This window comes from Spinacia oleracea, chromosome 4 (assembly GCF_020520425.1).
Source record: "Spinacia oleracea cultivar Varoflay chromosome 4, BTI_SOV_V1, whole genome shotgun sequence".
NCBI classification, from domain to species: domain Eukaryota; kingdom Viridiplantae; phylum Streptophyta; class Magnoliopsida; order Caryophyllales; family Amaranthaceae; genus Spinacia; species Spinacia oleracea.
The window spans coordinates 84,083,596-84,097,027 of NC_079490.1; the positions used below are offsets into that span (position 1 = coordinate 84,083,596).

The 13,432-nt window shown below is 40.4% G+C and overlaps 1 pseudogene; it reads right to left on the minus strand.

The window, feature by feature from the left end:
* Positions 1–1,233: 1,233 nt before the first annotated feature.
* On the minus strand, positions 1,234–1,333 carry LOC130460469 (uncharacterized; annotated as a pseudogene).
* Between the last annotated feature and the right edge of the window lie 12,099 nt (positions 1,334–13,432).

Sequence of the window (13,432 nt, forward strand, 5' to 3'; positions counted from 1 at the left end):
ATTGAATAATCATGATTTTTGGCATTGTAATTGATTCCTATTGATTGGTTTATTTCACTATACAATTAGATTTGCGCAGGTTTAATTGTGGTAGTTATGCAATATCAAATTAAGATTCGAGAGATGCAATTTGATGTTTAGGCTTGTGTCAATAGGTGGAATTAGAGTTAATACGTAGCGAGAGCCCGTTAATTCTAAGTCTATGATTAGTATCGATTCGAGAGAGCATGCTAGTCTAATTAATTACCTTGTTGATTATCGTGATTGTTCATTGTCCTGGATTGTTATTTGTTGGTGAACCTATGCCCTAGATTCCTTAATATTTTGATTCTTACTCGTTTAATTATCGTTCGTAGTTTTAGCATACAAACCACCAACCAATTCTTGTTCCCAATAGTCTATATTAATTAATTGATAGTAGAAAGAACGCCTGTTTCCCTGTGGATTCGATCCTGACTTCCCTTGCTATCTAGCTAGTGGACTTAGGTTATTTTTGATTAGGTGATACGACTTAAGCCTGTCAAATTTTGGCGCCGTTGCCGGAGAAGCGGTTTTATTTCCTGTTGTTGATTGTTTATCTTAGATTATTGTTTGTTACTACTCAAGGAACTCACGTTCCTTGAGACCGGATCTCACATTGTTTTGTAGTTTCTTTGTCTATGCCCAGGACCGTAGGTACTAGTAATCTTAATCCATTTGATCCTGAGCCCGAAAGAACCTTTCGTAGATGAAGAACTTTCATTGCACAGTGTGGGAATTACTCTGATTCTGATCATAATATTGGCGATCTTTTTCCTTCAGATACAGCTTCAGTTTCAGAAATAGAGATGGGTGACGAAACTCCACTACCGCCACCTACCCAACGGCTTACAGACTATTCTAAGCCAAGTCTGTCTGTGCTACCAAAGGCAATCATGCCTTATATTGCAGCTGAGACCTTCAAGATTGAGCCTGCATTGATTAACATGATTGAGAGACGCCAGTACGGTGGGGAACCAGGTGAAGATCCGAATCTTCACATACAATCCTTCATCCAATACTGTTCCACCATCAAGCAAAAGGGATTGACTCCGGAGCAGACTATGGAGATACTTTTCCCGTTCTCTTTGAGTGGGAAAGCTAAGTTGTGGATTAATGGGTTGAATCGGGCAGCTTTGAAAATCACTAATTGGGAGTCCTTGGCCCTTGCTTTCTATGTTAAATATTTTCCACCTGAGAAAACGGCTCGTCTAAGGGGTCAGATATTAGGTATCTCTCAACAACTAGATGAGAGTTTATTCGAGGTTTGGGAGATTTTCAAGGACTTGCAAAGAGAGTGCCGACACCATGGTTTGGATGATTGGTTCTTGATTTAGCAGTTTTATAATGGTCTGGGTAATGAGTCTAGATGTCTTTTGGATTCAGCTGCCAGTGGGAGATTCATGCAACTTGAGGTGCATAGAGCTATGGAGGTGATTGAGGAGATAGCCATTCACAATGCCGAGTATGGGAATCCTAGAGGTCTATCTAATAAGGGTGGTAAGCATGATTTGAATTCTATAGAACAATTAACTGCCCAATTGACTGCTTTACATTATAAGTTTGATAATATGCAAGCAGCAAATGCTCAATCTGCCTAACCTGTTAGTGTAGCTGCTATGAGTGCCCAACCTTCTACTGTTTGTGAAAGTTGTGGAATGTCTGGTCATTATGCATAGGAATGTAGGAGCTCTATTGAACAATGTAACGCATTCCAATCCTACAAACAAAATAACCCATTCTCCAACTCTTACAATGAGGGCTACAAAAACAACCCTCTATTGTCCTACAGGAGCAACAATATCCAAAACCCTCACCAAGTCCAACATCCACCACAATAACCATACCAACCCCCACATTAACAATCCTACCAACCACGGAACAACTACAACCAAGAGTCTAGTGGACCACCTGGGTTCCCTAGACAACACACATCACCTCCACCACCACAACCTCAAGCCACACAGCTTGACCCTATGCTAGTAGAGATGAGAAACATGATGCTACAAATGCAAAAATCTCTAAGTGAAAAGGATGCAAAGATCGATGCTCTTACTACTCACAACAAGATCATTGATACACAGTTGGCACTGATGGCTACTACTATTGCAGGGAGACCACCAGGCCAACTTCCTTCACAGCCCGAAAATAGGGAAACTGCAAATGCAATTACATTGAGGAGTGGTAGGTGTGAGGGGGTCGAAAAAACACGAGGCTAATGGGTGACCTCGTCCCTCGTGGGTGTGACGATTCTTTTTATTCAATCAAGTGTAATTGGATTTCCTGTGATTTTACACCCAATTGACTAGTAATATAGGAGTCGTCATTCAGTTTTTAACGACAATGAGAAAAACTGACAAAACCCGGTTATCGTGACATAAAGGGAGTGCAATTATGTTTGACCACGACGGCCGTAGGTTCCCTTGTGATCCCTGGTGTGGGGATCTCTCAACATACACACGCAAGGTAGAGATTGAGGGTTCGGGGGACTGTAACTACCGAGAGGAGTACTCGCTCTTCGATAACTCCAGAGGCAAGATATCCTTACTAGCTCAGCATAAATAATTGAAGGGACATGCGTTAACTATTAAACTAATCTGAGTTGATTTTAGCAATATGCAACATATAATACTAGATCGATCGCGATTATCTGATTTAAATAGCATTAAGGGACCTAGCATGATAATCCAATTTCCCAAAAATATTATATTTTTTAGGCGTGGTAGAACAATCAGATTTAGTTAGTTTAACAGTTCATAAAAACGGCGAGGAAAGCAATTAAATCATCGAAAAGGGACACATTAACACGCACCCTTGAGAGGTGCGTCACGGTTCTTAGAAAACTAACCACTTTGACTTTGCTATTTCTCCTTTTTATTTAACGAATCTCAAATTATGGGACAGGATACGTTCCGTTCGATTTATGGATCGATTGCGACAGAACGTATGAACAATTTCGCAGCGTGAGGCTTAGGTTAGGGGTTGGGGTCAATACTCAGAATATGAATTATGTGTTGTGTCCTCTTCACGTCGAACTTAAGGCCCTATTTATAGAAAAGAGTTCGTGGAAAGATAGAATTGCAGAACTCTAATCCACGAGGAATTAGGAAAAAACACGTACCAGGTATTTTCAGCGCCCAGGCCTGGGCGCCGAAGATTTCGGCACCCAGCTCTGGGCGTTGAAAATAGGATCCCAGCAATTTCAGCGCCCAGGGCTGGGCGTTGAAATTGATGTTTGGGCCGTTTCTTTGTCAGATTCGGACTCTTTAGAATCCGGAGTGTTTGAGATTTAATCGAGTCTTTTAGTGCGTATCAATTTCATGACGGAATGTGTCTGGGCCCGTTACGAACTCTAGGCTCGTTAGGATTTTAATTAATACGTAACTCTTATTTGTGAATCATACTAGGAACAGGATTCTTATCGCAAAGTCTATCTCATTTAGGATTTATGTTGGAGTGCAACACCTACTTCTGACAGGTTTCTATCTTTTATGACTTGCCACTTTTAGAAGCTACCCTTTACGGCAGTTACTATTTTTAGCAGGTTTCCATAAATAGCAGGCTTCAGGTGAAATGAAAAGGGTGATTGAGATTCGTTATTTTATAGGAGATGCGTTGCCAAGTGGAGATTTTATGTTCTCATCATCGAACCTTCCCTTTCGGGAATGGGGACAAAAGTAGGTGTCTACAGTTAGCCCCCACTTTGACTGAGTCTTGGAGTAAGACGATGGTCAAAGTATTAGACGGAGTGCGTCACACAAGTCATGGTGACCTGTTTTTGCGAGGGACTCACGATCCCCCGAGTGATAACATTTAACTTAAGGGTCATCACTTGGAGTGTCGACATATCCCTCACGGTCATTGGGATTTGTCAACGGATAGTATAGAAACTTCCTCACTTTGTCATTGGAAGGATCTAAAGGTGCGTAGAAACTCCCTCACTTTGTCATTGGGAGTAGCTACAGATGTTTTCGAAATCAAAGCTATAAAGTGTAATTGGGCCTGGCCAAGCCCAACCACGAGGTAAAAAATGTTTTTAAAGATTCTCATTTTCAGGGCTAGCTAAACGAGAAAACCCCCCCTTGTTTTTATGGGACGTAAAACGAAGGAAAATCCAGCACATCGCTCTTTTTTGGAAAAAATGGAAAACCAATCCTTTTAATTTTTGGAAAAGGGAAAACCAGAAAAAGTTATCGCTGCAGCGACTAAGGACCTACGCGACTTGTGACGTAGACCCCGCCGGCTAAAGATGGCGAGCCTGTCCGCTAAGGGTGGACGCCCCGTCCGAAAAAGTGGATGAATCTTGTTTTTGAAATTTGAAAATAAGGACCTACGCGGCTTGTGACGTAGACCCCGCCGGCTAAAGATGGCGAACCTGTCCGCTGAGGGTGGACACTGTTAGGTTATGATACATATGACATTGCATAAATCATGCGGAAACAACCATTAACCCAGGACTACATATTATTTACACATAATCATATAGCATAATTTAGATGCATACTCTTTGTTGCGTGCCCTCCCTAGCTGCGCCCGAACCGAACAAGAACAAGTCTTTAGGACTCCAAGTGTCGTCCCTCCGTAGATAGTCCACAGCACGTTCGGATCCGCCTTAATATTGACCAACTAGAATCGCCCTTAAGGTACTAGAAAATTTCGGCAATTTGAGCAAGATGTGTGTTTGAATTTTTCTCTCAAAAACTCACTTTGAATACTTTGAAACTCGTTATAAATTGTGAGCCCTAGCCTCATATTTATAGGGGTATGGAAAGGGAATCGAAATCCTATTCAGATACAAATTAATTAAACTTAGAATCCTACAAGAACTCTAATTTAATTAATTTATCAAATAGAATTAGGAATTTAATCATTAACCGAACTCTGCATGTTTTAGGAAACGTGCACGAACACAAACACTAGCACACACACGCACGGCAGCCACGATGGGCCGCCCATGCGTGCGCGCGAGCAGCAGCCCACGCAGCGAGGCCTGCGCGAGCTGCAAGCCCACGCAGCTCTCGCGCGCGCTGTGCGCGCTGTGCGCGCTGCGCGGCCTGCTGGGCCTGGCCTAGCGCTAGGCCTGGCGTGGCTGTTTGTGCGGCGCGCTTGGCTTGCTGGGCGATGGCCTGGCTTCGTGCCGGGCCTCGTCCGGCAGGCCTCGTCCGATGCTTATTCGTACGATGCGCTTCCGATTAAATTTCCGATTCCGGAATTCATTTCCGATACGAACAATATTTAACATTTCCGATTCCGGAATTAATTTCCGTTTCGAACAAATATTTAATATTTCCGTTTCCGGAATTATTTTCCGATTCCGGTAATATTTCCGATTCTGACAATATTTCCGTTTCCGGCAATATTACTGATTCTGGCAATATTTCCATTTCCGATAATATTTTCCAATACGTACCATGTTTCCGTTTCCGGCAACATCTACGACTTGGATAATATTTATATTTCTGATACGATCCATATTTCCGTTTCCGGCAATATCATCGTTTCCGGAGTATTCATTTCTTGCCTGTGACGATCTCAGCTCCCACTGAAACCAAGATCCGTCGATTCCGAATATTCATAGATGGAGTATTTAATGCCATTAAATACTTGATCCGTTTACGTACTATTTGTGTGACCCTACGGGTTCAGTCAAGAGTAAGCTGTGGATTAATATCATTAATTCCACTTGAACTGAAGCGGCCTCTAGCTAGGCATTCAGCTCACTTGATCTCACTGAATTATTAACTTGTTAATTAATACTGAACCGCATTTATTAGACTTAACATAGAATGCATACTTGGACCAAGGGCATTATTTCCTTCAGTCTCCCACTTGTCCTTAGGGACAAGTGTGCATTTCCTAATTCCTTTGTCGCTCGATGCTTGCTCTTGAACATAAGGTAAGAGTTGTCATCCTTATTATGTCCAGAGGTGTTCCTCGGTTTCAGAGTTCAACTGATCAAATAAACAGATAATCATAGCCTATGATTCATCCGAGCACGGCCATGCATTTCACAGTTTCTAGCTCTCCGAGTGGCCTTGTACAACTTTTAAGCATCTCATCCCGATTTATGGGAGGACAATCCCAATCTTGCGATCTTGAGATTAGACTTCGTTTGATAGGTGATTACCTGAGCGTTGCCTTTATAGCCTCCTTTTACGGTGCGACGGTTGGTCAACGTCAAAGCAACCAGTTCTCAAACAAGTAATCTCAAATCACTCAGGTATTGAGGATTTAGTGTCTAATAATTTAATGAAATTTACTTATGACAGATTTTCATCTCTTACAGTAAAGTTTCATAGGTCTTGTCCGATACTAGTCTTCCCAAAGTAAGTATCTATGCAAATGATTATGACATTGCCATGTCCACATAGTTCAAGAAACAGAACTACTAGTCATCTTGCATTCTAATCGTCTAACGTTTTCTATGCGTCCAATTTTATAGAAAACTCCGATTAGGGACCATTTTCAACCTTTGACATTCAAGTTCACTTGATAGACATTTCTTAGTCACAGGACTGGTCCTGACAGTCTATCTTGAATATATCGTCAAATTAAAGGGACTCATCATTTAATAAACCACAAATTAAATGGAAAAATGAATTCATTTCATTTATTGTGAATGATTAACCAATAATGTTTTACAAAGATTTAAACTCTAAAACTTCAAAACATTAAACAGAGACATCAAAGCCATTCTCCAATATGCTTGATTCCCATAGCTGCAGTGTGCGAGTTGTGCTTCGCCTGCGGCAGAGGTTTAGTTAATGGATCTGATATGTTGTCATCAGTTCCAATTTTGCTTATCTCGACTTCTTTTCTTTCAACGAACTCTCGTAGAAGGTGAAATCTACGAAGTACATGCTTGACTCTCTGGTGGTGTCTAGGCTCTTTTGCCTGTGCAATAGCTCCGTTATTATCACAATACAGGGCTATTGGTCCTTTAATGGAGGGGACTACACCAAGTTCACCTATGAACTTCCTTAGCCATATAGCTTCCTTTGTTGCTTCATGTGCAGCAATGTACTCCGCTTCAGTTGTAGAATCCGCAATGGTGCTTTGCTTAGCACTTTTCCAGCTTACTGCTCCTCCGTTGAGGCAGAAGACAAACCCAGACTGTGATCTAAAATCATCTTTGTCGGTTTGGAAACTTGCGTCCGTATAGCCTTTAACAATTAATTCATCATCTCCACCATAGACCAGGAAGTCATCTTTGTGCCTTTTCAGGTACTTCAGAATATTCTTGGCAGCAGTCCAATGCGCCTCTCCTGGGTCTGACTGGTATCTGCTCGTAGCACTGAGTGCGTACGCAACATCCGGGCGTGTACATATCATAGCATACATTATTGAACCAATCAATGATGCATATGGAATCCCATTCATTCGTATACGCTCATCAAGTGTTTTTGGGCACTGAGTCTTGCTTAGAGTCATTCCATGAGACATGGGTAGGTAGCCTCGCTTGGAGTCCGCCATCTTGAACCTATCAAGCACCTTATTGATATAAGTGCTTTGACTAAGTCCAATCATCCTTTTAGATCTATCTCTGTAAATCTTGATGCCCAATATGTACTGTGCTTCTCCTAGATCCTTCATCGAAAAACATTTCCCAAGCCAAATCTTGACAGAGTTCAACATAGGAATGTCATTTCCGATGAGCAATATGTCGTCGACATATAATACTAGGAAAGCAATTTTGCTCCCACTGACCTTCTTGTATACACAAGATTCGTCTGCGTTCTTGATGAAACCAAAGTCACTGACTGCTTCATCAAAACGTATATTCCAGCTCCTGGATGCCTGCTTCAATCCGTAGATTGACTTCTTTAGCTTGCATACCTTCTTAGCATTCTATGGATCCTCAAAACCTTCAGGCTGTGTCATAAACACAGTTTCTGTTAAAACGCCGTTTAAGAAAGCAGTTTTGACATCCATCTGCCATATTTCGTAATCGTAATATGCAGCGATTGCTAACATTATTCGAATAGACTTTAGCATTGCAACTGGTGAAAAGGTTTCATCGTAATCCACACCGTGGACTTGCCTGTAACCTTTTGCAACCAATCTAGCTTTGAAAACTTCAAGTTTCCCATCCTTGTCCTTTTTCAGTTTGAAAACCCATTTGCTTCCAATGTCTTGGTAGCCATCTGGCAAATCGACCAAATCCCATACTTGGTTTTCAGACATGGAGTCTAATTCAGATTGCATGGCTTCTTGCCACTGCTTAGAGCTAGGGCTCGTCATAGCTTGTTTGTAAGTCGCAGGTTCATCACTTTCAAGTAATAGAACGTCATAGCTCTCGTTCGTCAAAATACCTAAGTACCTTTCCGGTTGAGATCTATATCTTTGCGATCTACGCGGGGTAACATTTCTAGATTGACCATGATTCTCACCAGATTCTTCTAAAGATCTCTGAGTTTCATCCTGAATGTCATCTTGAGCATTCTCTAGAGTTTGTTGTTCGACTCGAATTTCTTCGAGGTCTACTTTTCTCCCACTTTTCATTTTGGAAATGTGATTCTTTTCCAAAAAGATACAATCTCGAGCAACAAACACCTTGTTCTCAGATGTATTTTAGAAGTAATACCCCTTTGTTTCCTTTGGATAGCCCACAAGGATACATTTGTCAGATTTTGGATGAAGTTTGTCTGAAATTAATCGTTTGACGTATACTTCACATCCCCAAATCTTAAGAAAAGACACATTTGGAGGCTTTCCAAACCATAATTCGTATGGAGTCTTTTCGACAGCTTTAGACGGAGCTCTATTTATAGTGAGTGCAGCTGTATTTAGTGCATGTCCCCAAAATTCTAATGGAAGTTCGGCCTGACCCATCATTGACCTGACCATGTCTAGCAAGGTTCTGTTTCTCCGTTCTGACACACCATTCCATTGTGGTGTTCCTGGAGGAGTCAATTCTGATAGAATTCCACATTCTTTCAGATGGTCATCAAATTCATAGCTCAGATATTCACCGCCTCTATCAGACCGCAGTGCCTTAATCTTCTTGCCTAATTGATTCTCTACTTCACTCTGAAATTCCTTGAATTTGTCAAAGGATTCAGACTTATGCTTCATTAGGTAGACATAACCATACCTACTGAAGTCATCAGTGAAAGTGATAAAGTAGCTGAAACCACCTCTAGCATTTGTACTCATTGGTCCACATACATCTGTATGGATTAAATCCAATAGTTCATTTGCTCTTTCTCCAACTTTAGAGAAAGGTTGCTTTGTCATTTTGCCAAGTAAACATGATTCGCATTTACCATAATCCTCTAAGTCAAATGGTTCTAGAATTCCTTCCCTTTGAAGTCTTTCTAAGCGTTTCAAGTTTATATGACCTAATCGACAATGCCACAGATAGGTGAGATCTGAATCATCCTTTTTGGCCTTTTTGGTATTTATGTTATATACTTGTTTGTCGTGATCTAATAAATAAAGTCCATTGACTAATCTAGCAGATCCATAAAACATCTCTTTAAAATAAAACGAACAACTATTGTCTTTTATTAAAAAGGAAAATCCCTTAGCATCTAAGCAAGAAACTGAAATGATGTTTTTAGTAAGACTTGGAACATGGAAACATTCTTCCAGTTCCAAAACTAGCCCGGAGGGCAACGACAAATAGTAAGTTCCTACAGCTAATGCAGCAATCCGTGCTCCATTTCCCACTCGTAGGTCGACTTCACCCTTGCTTAACTTTCTACTTCTTCTTAGTCCCTGTGGATTGGAACATAAGTGTGAGCCACAACCTGTATCTAATACCCAAGAAGTTGAATTAGCAAGTATACAGTCTATAACGAAAATACCTGAAGATGGAACGACTGTTCCGTTCTTCTGATCTTCCTTTAGCTTCAAGCAATCTCTCTTCCAATGCCCCTTCTTCTTGCAGTAGAAGCATTCGGATTCAGAAGTGGGTTGACTGACCTTCCTCTTTGCAGATTTGGCGCCAGTTTGCTTAGTTGGGGTGGCCTTGTTGCCACCTTTCTTAGCATTCCTCTTCTTTCCAGATTTCTTGAACTTGCCCCCACGCACCATAAGCACATCCTGCTTATCACTTTTGAGCGTCTTTTCAGCGGTCTTCAGCATACCGTGAAGCTCAGTGAGCGTTTTGTCCAGACTATTCATACTGTAGTTCAGTTTGAACTGATCATACCCGCTATGAAGAGAATGGAGGATGGTGTCTATAGCCATTTCTTGAGAAAATTGCTGATCCAGCCGACTCATATTCTCAATGAGTCCAATCATTTTGAGAACATGTGGACTTACGGGCTCGCCTTTCTTAAGCTTGGTCTCAAGAATTTGCCTATGAGTCTCGAATCTTTCGACTCGAGCCAGATCTTGGAACATGTTCTTCAACTCACTGATGATTGTGAAAGCATCTGATTTGATGAACGTTTTCTGCAGATCCGCACTCATGGTGGCGAGCATTAGACATTTCACATCCTTGTTGGCATCAATCCAACGGTTGAGGGCTGCCTGAGTGACCCCGTCGCCTGCAGCTTCGGGCATCGCCTCATCTAGGACATACTCCTTTTCTTCCTGCATAAGAACTATTTGCAAGTTCCTTTGCCAGTCAAGGAAGTTTTTCCCGTTCAACTTCTCCTTTTCGAGAATTGATCGAATGTTGAATGAATTGTTGTTTGCCATATTAAAAACTACAATTGAAAAGAATAAACAAATAAATAACCATTCACAGTTTCTCTTAATAAATTTAAATTCTAGCATACATGCATAATTCAATGTTTATTAAGCATTTTATTCAAGTTATGTGTTCCGGCAGGTGTGAATAAAATGATTCCAAGATCCTAAAATCATTGAAGAACTAAGCACAGTTTGTCGACTTAATCCTAGAACATCTTAGGTAAGCAAAAGCCTTTTGCTAATAGTCTAGAAACTATTCTTGGTTGATAGGTACGTCTAAGAACTTATTAGGTAAACCTATCGAATTTGCCACGACATAAAAGGACTCCTTACTTATATCGTTGAGTTTCACCAAAACTAACATGTACTCACAATTATTTGTGTACCTTGCCCCTTTAGGACCAATAAGTAACACCTCGCTGAGCGAAAACTATTACTAGATTGATGTAAAGGATATCCAAGCAAGTGTATATTTTGGCATGGCACCTTTTAACTCAATTTTTAAGTTTGGAACTTAAGGCTCTTACTATGTTGGTTAGATTTTAAGTGAACTAAAATCCTTAATCATGCAACATAATCAAGCTTTTGATCTCATGCATTCTAAGACATATTTAAAACAATAAATAACTTAAAACATGCATAAGATAAATGTGATCTAGTATGGCCCGACTTCATCTTGAAGCTTTTACTTCAAAGTCCGTCTTGAAAATCTCCGTGGGAGGCACCATTTTCTTCAAATACGATAAGCTATAACTAATTACAACTATTTGATGGTACGCAGACCATATTTGAATTTGAAAAATAACTTTGGTACTTTAGACCAATTACATTCAAATTAATGGTACGCAGACCATATTTTCTATCCTATTTGGGCCATACTAGTCACTTATAACCTGCAAAACAGTACATATACAATATATACCATTCACCCATTCATTATCATGAATGGCCCACATAGCTGGTTAGTAAAACACATTATGCATCACGTAAACATTTGCAGCAATTAATCAAGGGCACCGATAATCTACCAATTATTCAGTCCTTATTAATTCTAATCAAGTTGTTTTAACCTTAAGGATTTGTAGACCTAATCAAGAGTTTATGACTAAAAAGCGCTCCCACTTAGACCAATAAATTCATATGCTTTACCAATTTTAAACATAAAAATGTATTTCTAGTCCAACCGGAAACATACAAATTTAATTAAAATTTAAAGCTCATATAAATTTATAATTGAATCCAAAAAGTTTAATTTAATTTCAGTCGTATTTAAATTAATTCATGATTTTAATTTTAGTAAAATAATTAGAATAAATAAAATTTATTATAATTACAATATTCAAAATTAAAATCCAAGAAAATAATTTAAATTATTAATTTTAAAATTAATTAAAATTACGTGAACTGAAATTTTCAAATTAAACATTCAAAACGATCTAATCGTAACGCAAACACCCTACGCATTGCACGCCCATGGGCCGCACGCACACAGCCATTGCTGGCCATGTGCGCGCAGCCCATGCGCTCGTCGCATAGCTGCTGCTTCCCCATCGCAATCCTCCGCACGCTTCGGTGCTCGCTGCGCGCGCCAGCGCTCATCGCATGCGAGCTATCGCTCGCAGTGCGCGCTCGCCAGCGCTCGCTGCGCGCGCTCGACCGCTCGCTGTGCGCGCGAGCAATTGCTCGCTATGCGCGCGAGCCCTCGCTCGCTGTGCGCGCGAGCAATGCTGGGCGCAGCGCTCGTGGCACGCGAGCTTGCGCTCGCTGCGCGCGAGGCTGCGCGCTCTTGCGCGAGGCAGCGCGCGTTGTGGCGCAGCTCGCTTGCTGCCCACACGCGACTGCCTTGGCTCGCCCTTAGCCCATGCCCATTCGTCCACTGCTCGTGGCACACGACACAAGGCAGGGCTGCTGCCTTGTGCTCGTGCACTACGCCCTTGCTCATTGCATTCGTGCCGCACGGGCGACGAGCTCTCTTGCTCGTCGTCGCATGCCCGCATTATACAACACCCCTTAAGGGTAACACGAAGCGTCCATTGCTTTGTGCGTGCAAGTTATATGAACGAATCGCATAAAAATTTAAAATTTATAAAATTAATGACAAATTAATAAATATTATTAATTTCATAATTTTAGGGCGAAAAATCGAAAATTTATTATTCAATTGATTTCCGATTGTTATGGATTCAAGTCTAGGTCATAAAAATTTAAAATTTATCATAAATTTACAATTTTTATGGTGGTTTTTAATCATAGGTTTCTAATTAAATTACAATTAATTATGAAAATTAAATTAATTCTAAATTATTCTAATTTTCAACAAATTAATCATAATTACAAATTAGATTGCATAATTAACAAGACTAGGCATTCAAACTTGTTAAACATATGCATTAGGTCAATCAAAAATTCAAGATTTATCAACAAGAATCGCAAATATTTAATTTAACATCTTAAATTTACGAAATTTTGCATTCGAAAAACTAAAACCTTCGAAAAGTCATAGTTAGGCTTCGAATTTGAGAATTCTGGGTTCGGCAGAAAAATTTTAGAATGCCTTTTACATGCGGAATTGACACAAAAATCACTCGATTTGGATGAGTAACGAAGAAACTGCCGAAAAACTGCGTACGTATAATTAAATAAACGCAATTTGCAATTAATTAACAATTACGAAAATTAATCACCCCTTTTAATTCTTGCAAATTTGTAATATTTAACCATGTTCATGCAATTTAGATTATGAAAATAATAAGGGGCTCGTGATACCACT